General features: G+C 19.7%; 1 long non-coding RNA gene across 1 annotated transcript in view; it reads left to right on the top strand.

The window, feature by feature from the left end:
- The first annotated feature begins 3,250 nt into the window (after positions 1-3,250).
- Positions 3,251-9,304, top strand: part of LOC102675702 — a 14,281-nt gene continuing 8,227 nt past the window's right edge. Inside the window, exons 1-2 of the long non-coding RNA XR_422497.2 lie at positions 3,251-3,263; positions 4,373-4,380. This is a non-coding gene — a long non-coding RNA (uncharacterized LOC102675702). The remainder of the gene's footprint in view (positions 3,264-4,372; positions 4,381-9,304) is intronic.

The following is a 9,304-nucleotide window of genomic DNA, read 5'->3' on the forward strand; positions in this document are numbered from 1 at the left end:
AATTACCTCTTAAATTGTTAATAGTGAATATACAAAAAATAAAATATATGAATTTTATATTATATTATATTATATTATATTTTCTTATTTGTATATATATTATATATATGTTGATAGATACAATTCTGCCATAATTTTAAAAAAATACCGATATGTTCGAGAAATATATATTTCCATTTAAAACAAGATAATATAATATATAATATTTTTTGAATCATATCATAAAATATTATTACTATATTTTTATATTAAATATGTGTATGAATTTATAAAATTGTAATTTTATGATTAAGTAATATATTAGTAAGCTTCCAAGCAATTATATATTTTCTAACAATCTCATATTATTGTTTACTTTATAACACTTAACAATTTGCTAATCAATTTTCAACAATAAATATACGATTTAATATAATATAATATAAATATCTTTCTTAAAATTACCAAAGATCTACTGATAATTATATGTCTTTTAAAATAATAAATATTTTATATCATCAGTTTCGATACCTAAACTTATTTATTTATATAACAACATAATTACCATCAAGCTATAACAACATAATATATAACTGAAAAAAATATATAAGAAACATAAATATGTAAAAAATATATTTGTTCGATTTACCGCGATATTTTAATAATGAAATATTTTTTAATAAAAGTAATTCCAATTTGTACGTAAGGAAATTTTTATTAAAAAATATCGATGAATATGAATCATAAGAAAATAATTTATAAAACAATAAACAATTTTATTATTGAAAACTAGCTATAAATAAACTATTTCCAATCAAAAGCATTTATTTTAAAATCATATTATATTTGCGTCTTCTTATTGCGATTTTGTTTATAAATATTATGTAAGATATATATTGCAAATTAATGAAATTTTGGATTGATTTTACATAATCCATATTTATTTTATCTATAAAAATCATAATAAAAAATTTTATAAGAATACTATTATCATTACAAACAAACAAGAACTTGTATAAACAATTTATCGATATTAGATTTCATCAATTTATAAATTTCACGATGATAACTGTGAATAACAATACACAGAGTTTAACCAACACACATTGGAATATTTATCTCTCAACAGCGGAAAAACTATTTTTTGAATAAAATCGTATATTTATTCTTAATTTTTTTTATGTTTTTTTTATATTTTCTATTAGATATTATATTTGTGATCTTATGGATATAAAATAATTAATAAAATTTATTTTTTTAAGATCATTTATAAATAAATTATCAAAAATAGAGATAATAAAAATGCTTTTTAATCGTATAAAATAATATAATTATAATATATAATTATTTAACTGTTTGCGCCCCCAATAATAATATTGTAGTGGTTTTGGATATAAGCAAATAACTAGATGCTCATCGAATAGTCTTTCGATAGATTCGCAACAAATAATATACTTCTTAGAGTGGACTGTATAAGTGATTAAACAGAGTGCATGTATATTAAAGAACAAAATCTCTTACCATCAGATAATCGCAGCAGATAATCATGTCCGACGTTCAGAGCGCGATGTATTCACAAACTATCTAATTATCGTATCATCCATCATTATATCAGACGTGATCATCATGAAACTCTATTTACAAGTGAAGCCCTCAGAAAAATCTCTTCTTGCTTCAATTGGAAGGATCATAGTTTCCCGGCACGCCAATAATATCGATGCACGGTTTACGATACCCACCAAATTCGAGAAAATTCCTTGCTTGAGTGATAATCTATATACAAAGATCTCACGATAAACAAGAAAAGATCGACAATCTCTCTTATAGATTTCTCGAACTAGAACAATGTTATTTGTCTTTGAATTTAGCCGCGTTTGAAATACGTCATTGTTAGGGTCGGTTCAACAAGCTGAAGTATGTCAGAAATATAGAATTATAGTCGGCTAAATTCTCAAAGACAGTTTCAGATAACACCGTCTTTTGTTTAGGTTTAATAGAGGCCCGCGCGCAGTAAGAACAAAGAGTTTTTTATGTGAAAAATTTCTCCCAATTAGTTGTTTATAAATCTCGCGAGTAACAAATGCTTGCGAATATTAAAAATAAATATATTTTATAATTTAAAAATATTATTTATACTTTATATTTATTAAAATATAATTTCGTTCTAGTTTAACATCTATTTTAATAATTTAAAAAGATAAATAAAAATCTATTTTAATTTATAATTTTACAACTTATTCTTTTACACATACTTATATTAATTTATGTACTATATTGTCGAATATATTTTTGTTTATTGTTTGTTTTTCTTATTATTTTTTAGCTATATTGCAAAAATTCTAAAAGAAATATTAGAAGAAAAATCAATCATTACCAATTAATTTAAATAACCGATAATACTATTTTTTTTTTAAATAACATAATATATTATATTTATTTTTTATTAAAGAAATGTAATTTTTTATTCTAATATCTATAAGAGAATGTTGATCTGTTACTGTAAATTGATTGATATTGTACGATTCTTCCCTATAACATTAAAAATTAAAAAAAAAAAATTAATATGTTTTTTTTAATAATTGCAAAAGAAAATAAAATTTAAAATATTATAGATTTGATATAATATTGAATATCTGATTTTATTTTGTACTTCAATTAGTTCAATTTTTAAAATTTATTAATTTTTTTTTAATTGCTCTAATATTCTTCATCCAATATATCTGTAGTCTTCATCTTCAGAAATTTGCATCGGAATAAGTAATTCTATTGCCTTCTGTGAAAATTCTTGTGATTTTTTACTTACTATTTACATACTTACAATATATGAATCCGATGTAAATAGCAACCTATTTATAACTAAAATAAATAATAATTGACTGTTTGAATCAAATTTAAATTCAAACAGTAAAAAATTCAGGTATTGATATCTAATCTTACCTGTATAAAACATCATTATTTTCTTGAAAATAAGAAAATTTCCTTGCATAATGCAAACGAACCAAACGGATATGTTTATTTTGCGCTTCTGCTGTTTCTTCGAATAATTGTCCAATTGCATTTTACATTACATTACATTACATTACACATTATGAATCAATATTTTGTGCAATGTTATTGGATGCCAGAGATATAAATATACTTTGTGTAGTATAGATTTTAAATTTATCTTTTCATCAACATTGTAATCGCTTAATATAGCTTTTAAAATAAACTTTTAATGAGAAAAATTGTTTTAAACTAGAGATAAAACTTTTAATTGAAAAATTGATAAATATTTGAAAATAGTTTTTGAAAAAAATTTTGATTTGTTATTGATTTCAGTTAATACAATACCTTCTTAAGCGTGGATCAAGATTTATCATTTCAGCCGACAATTCATAATTTGTGAAAACATGATTCATATTATCATTATTTATTTGTCCTATAGATATTATAAATTATGTTTTATAAAATTATTTTAATGTAAAATATATTTTTATATATTTAATGTAAATAATGTACTTACTATATTCTTGCTTTGGTACATCAACTAGTAAATTCTTTTTTAAATTTGTCTTGAATCACTTTTTTTTTAATTTACTAGATTTTTATCCATACCGGTCTTTATTTACAATTTTTTAACGGATAATTTATACTAAATACTAAATGCTAAATATAACAAACTTTTAAAGAAGTTTATTCTCGTATATAAGATCGATAAATTAAATTTTAATGTATCAATTTCTTTTTTCTAATAAATTATTGAAATCTTTTAAAGTAATTCTACAAATATAGCATTTCATCATCGATATTATATTAGTAATGGCATTGCAAACTTTTGCATCTATCATAGTTACTACATCATATATTTTATTTCAAATTCTTCAATTTAAAAATATTTAAAATTTTTTATAAATGAAATTTAATTTAGAAGATATTAAAATTGTTTTTTATTATCTTCAATTTTAATAATATATAAATTATTAATTTTTTCTTAAACATAATTAACTTCCTTTTGAATATTTTTTACTATTTTTTTTTTTCAAATTGAAGTTTGATAGAGCAACAATAGCGAGGCGAAAACGATGTAGAATTTTCCCATATAATTTTTTTATCTAAAAATTATAAGAACATTTAAAACAAAACTTATATAAAAAAGTTATAAAAAGTTACAAAAATTTTAAAAGATAAAAAGATAAAATTATAATATTACTAAAATTTAATCATATAAGAACCATTAAACTTTGAATAACTTGTAAATCAGAATTTATTTCAAAATCAAATTTCTGCTTGTATTTTTTTTGTTGCGAATTATCGCATTCCCATTTTAATATTATTTTTAATAAGATATGTTTATTTTCATGCAAATTTTCATTAATTTTACTTAAATATGCCAATAATGGCTGTTATATAGTTTAATAAGTCTTGTAATTTCATTTCAGTAGAAATAGCTGTCACGTGAAATGCTTCTCTGATTGAATAATAATCTCTTTTTGCTGCTTGAATTTTTGAATAATAAGGGAAAAACTTTTTATTACTTGTACAAATTATTTCATATTTCATATTTGCGAAATCAAATCAGCACCTATACATATCGCAAAAGCTTTTAATAGTGATAATTTTTCCCTTTTATTTTTTTAATTTTTCACATATGCATTCTTTAATTTTTTTGCTTCCGTTGGAGATTATACATTAATTCAGAAATGTCTTATCGACTTCATATAATTTAGAATCTAATAAAACTTCAATCTCTAAAATTCCTCAGATTTCTTTTGTTCTTGTTCTTTTTCCACGTTCAATTAATATATTAAAACATTTTTTGATCGTCCTTCATTATTTGTCAATATTAAAATCTAAATAAATCTGTAGCTATAATTGTCTAAGCTGATTTTGATTTTGGTTTACATATATATAAATAAATAATATATAATAAATCATATCATTTCTTTGCTAATATTTGTTGTTAAAACGATATCTCAAATTTTTTAATTTGATTTTTAAATTTTTTCAGAATTTAACAATGTACTTTTCAAGAAATCGAATTTTTTATTGAATGTTTCATTTTCATGCTATTGCATGATTTGATATAACTGCATCATAATTTTTATATCTGATGGACTTGACATTATAAACAAATTTTTAAAATGAAATATGAAGAAAACTATGTAAAGAAAATACAAAATATTCAATAATATATGTAACACTAATTGATGTAATATCATAATTTAATTTCTTACCTGGTTCATTTAATTCCATCATTTTATTTCACAAAATTTCATAAAATTTCACAAAATAATTAATTCTAATTTAAATTAAATATTAATTATAACAATTATAAATTAAATTAAATATTTATAATAATTATAAGTATAAAGACAAGTATAAACTATTGAATATAATATATTTTATATTATATTATATTATCATATTATATTATTATTGTTACACTATGATAATTTATAATAATTAAATTAACTTTTTAATTTAGACGAAACTTGCGATCAGTTAATCTGACTAACGACTAATGACTAACGAATTTTTTGTTCGTGTGTTTTGCTTTGACTCGAAAATATATTTATTTATATAAGAAAAGGCCTATCTTTAAAAAGTTTTCACATCTTCAAGTACGTGTTGTCATTATGTTTATATATTTGTCATTGTATATGAAAGTCCCCAGACCGATTGAACGCGAGTCACTTCATTATTGTATATTTTAAAAATTTTTTTTTGATATTCAAAGTGACTTAAAGAGCGATAAAAAATGAATTTTTAAAGTTTATTGTTTGAAAAAATTAATATATTAAATTACAATAATTTTACACAAAAATTTCGATCAATTTATAGCTTTTGAGTTAATATTGTTATTGAGTTTTAATTTTTTTTATTATTTTTAAGTTAAGACTTTGCTTTTTATAATGATACCAGAAAGAACATTAACTTTATTAAATTTCTTTTTAAAATTAAGATTGATAAATAACAAATATTAAAAAATGTATAATTTCAACAATATCAATTAAATCAAAATGAAATTTGGTACAGTACATATCTAAGACACAATCAAATATATATTTAATACACTTATTTCAATCAAAAATTAATGAAATTAAAAAAATAAAATTATAAATAATTTTATTTTTCAACAATTTGGAAACTAATTACTTTAAAAAATATGAAAAAAAAACATACTATATTATAGATTAAATGTTCAGTTAATTATCTGTATAAAAATTTTTTCGGATATTTATGAAAAAGGATTTTTTTTGAGAGATAAATATTACTATGTGAAGTCGCCAAACGAATTGTTCAAGGAGGCAACGACATTTGCTCCTCTGGGAATGAGCCTTAATAAGGCGCAGAAATATTGATCAAAAATTTTCCAAAAGCGCTAATAGAAAACCATTTTAATTAAGTTATTGATGAAATTCTATTATTTTATATTTTAATCTTTCTGAGATTTTGAGCGTCTTCTAAATTTAAAAATATTGTATTTAATATTGAAACATTTCAGTCTTACAGATGTTATAAAAATGTGACTAGAAAATAACTTAAAGAATTATAAATGTTCATATAAGTAATTTTTTATGATATCTACATATAAATTGCATATATTTTAATGAAGAAAGAACTTGAAAAATTATTTCAAAGAGTAATAGAATAGGTTTTGTTTTTATGATGGTCCTGTAGATATTCAAATATCTATAATTATAATCATTAATTTTAAGGAATTATTTATAATATCAAAAAAGAAAAAAATACATTTCAAAAAAAAATACATGATTTTTAAAGAGTAAAAAAAAATCTTGGATATAAAATTTTAATTTCGAATTTTATTAGTTTCCAAAATATTAATAAAAAATTTTTCAGATAATATACTGAATTACGCGTACATTCTTGGTAATGTTAGCACAATGCGATTGCTTATTTATTATTAATATAAAAATATTATGGTAGCCTACAAACAATTTCTATATCAGATAAATGTGCAAATCTTATATATGTTGGCGATTTCTATTAAAAAATTACTTCAATTTTATCTAAATGTAATCTAATGTAATGTATCTAATGTAATCAATACATTATGTTGTTATAAACATAGAATATATAGTATGATATCATTCATTTTATATAATCAAGATAATTATAATCTATACTATATAAATAATTCTTTTGCAATTAATAATAATAATTACAATGAAAAATATTTCAAATTCAATATCAAACAAAAATAAAATATAAAACAATCATTGACTAAAATTATAATGATCGAAGTTATAATAAATATTATAATTATAATCTATAAGGAATTTCTAAGATAATCCATAATCCATAAATAGATTTTAAATACCGCCTACTGTAATATGTTTATAGAAATATATTTATAATAATGATAGATTTACATCATATTAACACATACATTGGCATTCACATGTAAGCAAATTCAATGTATTATATATTAATTTAATGTATATTATATTATAAAGATTTTATCAATATTTTGAAAATTAATAAAGATTCTAAATAAAAATTTTATATATTTTTTTTCTCTCTTTTCTTTCTTAATCATAATAAAATTTCAGCTTATTTGTTTAGAAGTGTATATTGCACACACGAATTTTCTATTGTAAAAGTCTATTGAATTTTTAAATGATTCAAATCTATTGAAAATTGATAAGTAATTTAAAAATAGTTTATTTATTTATTTAGTAAATAGTTTATTTATAAATTATAATATATATATTTTGTATTAGATGTGAATTGATAGTAATATTATATATAAATATAATCGATTTATTTCCGATTATATCTCTCTTCATGAATATATTAATATTCTTAATATATATATATATATATATTGTATAATATTAATATTTTTTGTATTATATATTTATTGTAAAATATAAAAATCAAAAATTGTAGTTATTAAAATGTTCACTAAAAGATTCGTGAGAACTTTTTACGAAAATATTTATCAATAAATATTCATTTCTAGATAAGTCCATTACCTTCAAAATATGATAGCAGCGCACTCTTTTCATATATACAGGTAATACTATAAAAATACAATATTTCCATTCAAAATTAATTGGACAAAACGCTAACAAAGAATTTTTCCCTTAATATCTTGTCAAAATGAGACTCTAGATTTTTAGAATTTGATGTTATATTTTTATTTGGAAATAGTAAAGAAGGAAAAAATTAATTAAAAAGAAAATAATATAATTCAATTATTATGCCAACTAAGATTCGTATATTAAAATACACTTTTATATGTATATTAAATGACATTAAATGTTAAATTCTTGTAATTTTCACTGTATGACGTAATACTATACGATATAGAGATAAAAAAAATTCAATATCCATGATACTGGATTAACGATGAAAATCATATTTAATATTATAACTATGAAAATTACAATTTATTATCGCATGAAAACGTAACTTAAGACATGTATCTCAATAGGCGGCGTAGCAATCGTATTATATTATTTCGTGTCTAGTTAGTTTTTCTTCTTCTACTACTTCCAAATAAGAATATAAGGAGCAATGGAGTTTACTACTAACTGATATTTGGAATAAATTTGTGATATATTAAAAAAAAAATTCAATCTGAATTTTATAAGTAAAATATTTATTAGAAAATTCAAAATAATTAAATTATTTTAAAAAGTAATTTTTCTGATAAAAAAATATATTTTGTAATAATTTTCTCGTATTCTTTATAAAAATTATAGAAATGAATAAAATTGTAATAATTTGAAACATGGCTTTCCTAAAAATATGTCATATATCTAATCGTATGGAATTAATGGTAAGTATTTTATTTAATAATATATATCATATATAGTTTAAAAATAAATAATTGCCAATAAAATATCTCGAAATAATACATTTTTAACTATTCTCTTATTTAAGATGTTTTCAGAATATATTTTACTTTTCTTAAATATATTTATTACATGTATTTAATCATTATATGTATATCAATCTATATATTAATAATTAATTTTTACGATAAAATTTTTTTACATATATGAGAAGAATATTTTAAGTTATCTTAATAATGTTTTTCATTTAATTAGATTAAAAATTAATAAGATTTTATTAATTTTTAATTGAAAGAGTACAATAATTTTTTTTTCTAAAAATGTTATAATGTACTACCAATTTTATTGCTAACATACAAGCAAAATTATATTTATTTTATAATATATAAATTTTATAATCAATTTCTTATGTAGCAAGATATATTTAGATATATTTTTTATGTTTTTATATTATATTATCAAATATTTAAATTTTTTATTACTTATGATGATATGGTTTATATATATTTTATATATAT

The sequence above is a fragment of the Apis dorsata genome, unplaced genomic scaffold (genome assembly GCF_000469605.1).
Source record: "Apis dorsata unplaced genomic scaffold, Apis dorsata 1.3 scaffold_526, whole genome shotgun sequence".
Taxonomy (NCBI): Eukaryota; Metazoa; Arthropoda; class Insecta; order Hymenoptera; family Apidae; genus Apis; species Apis dorsata.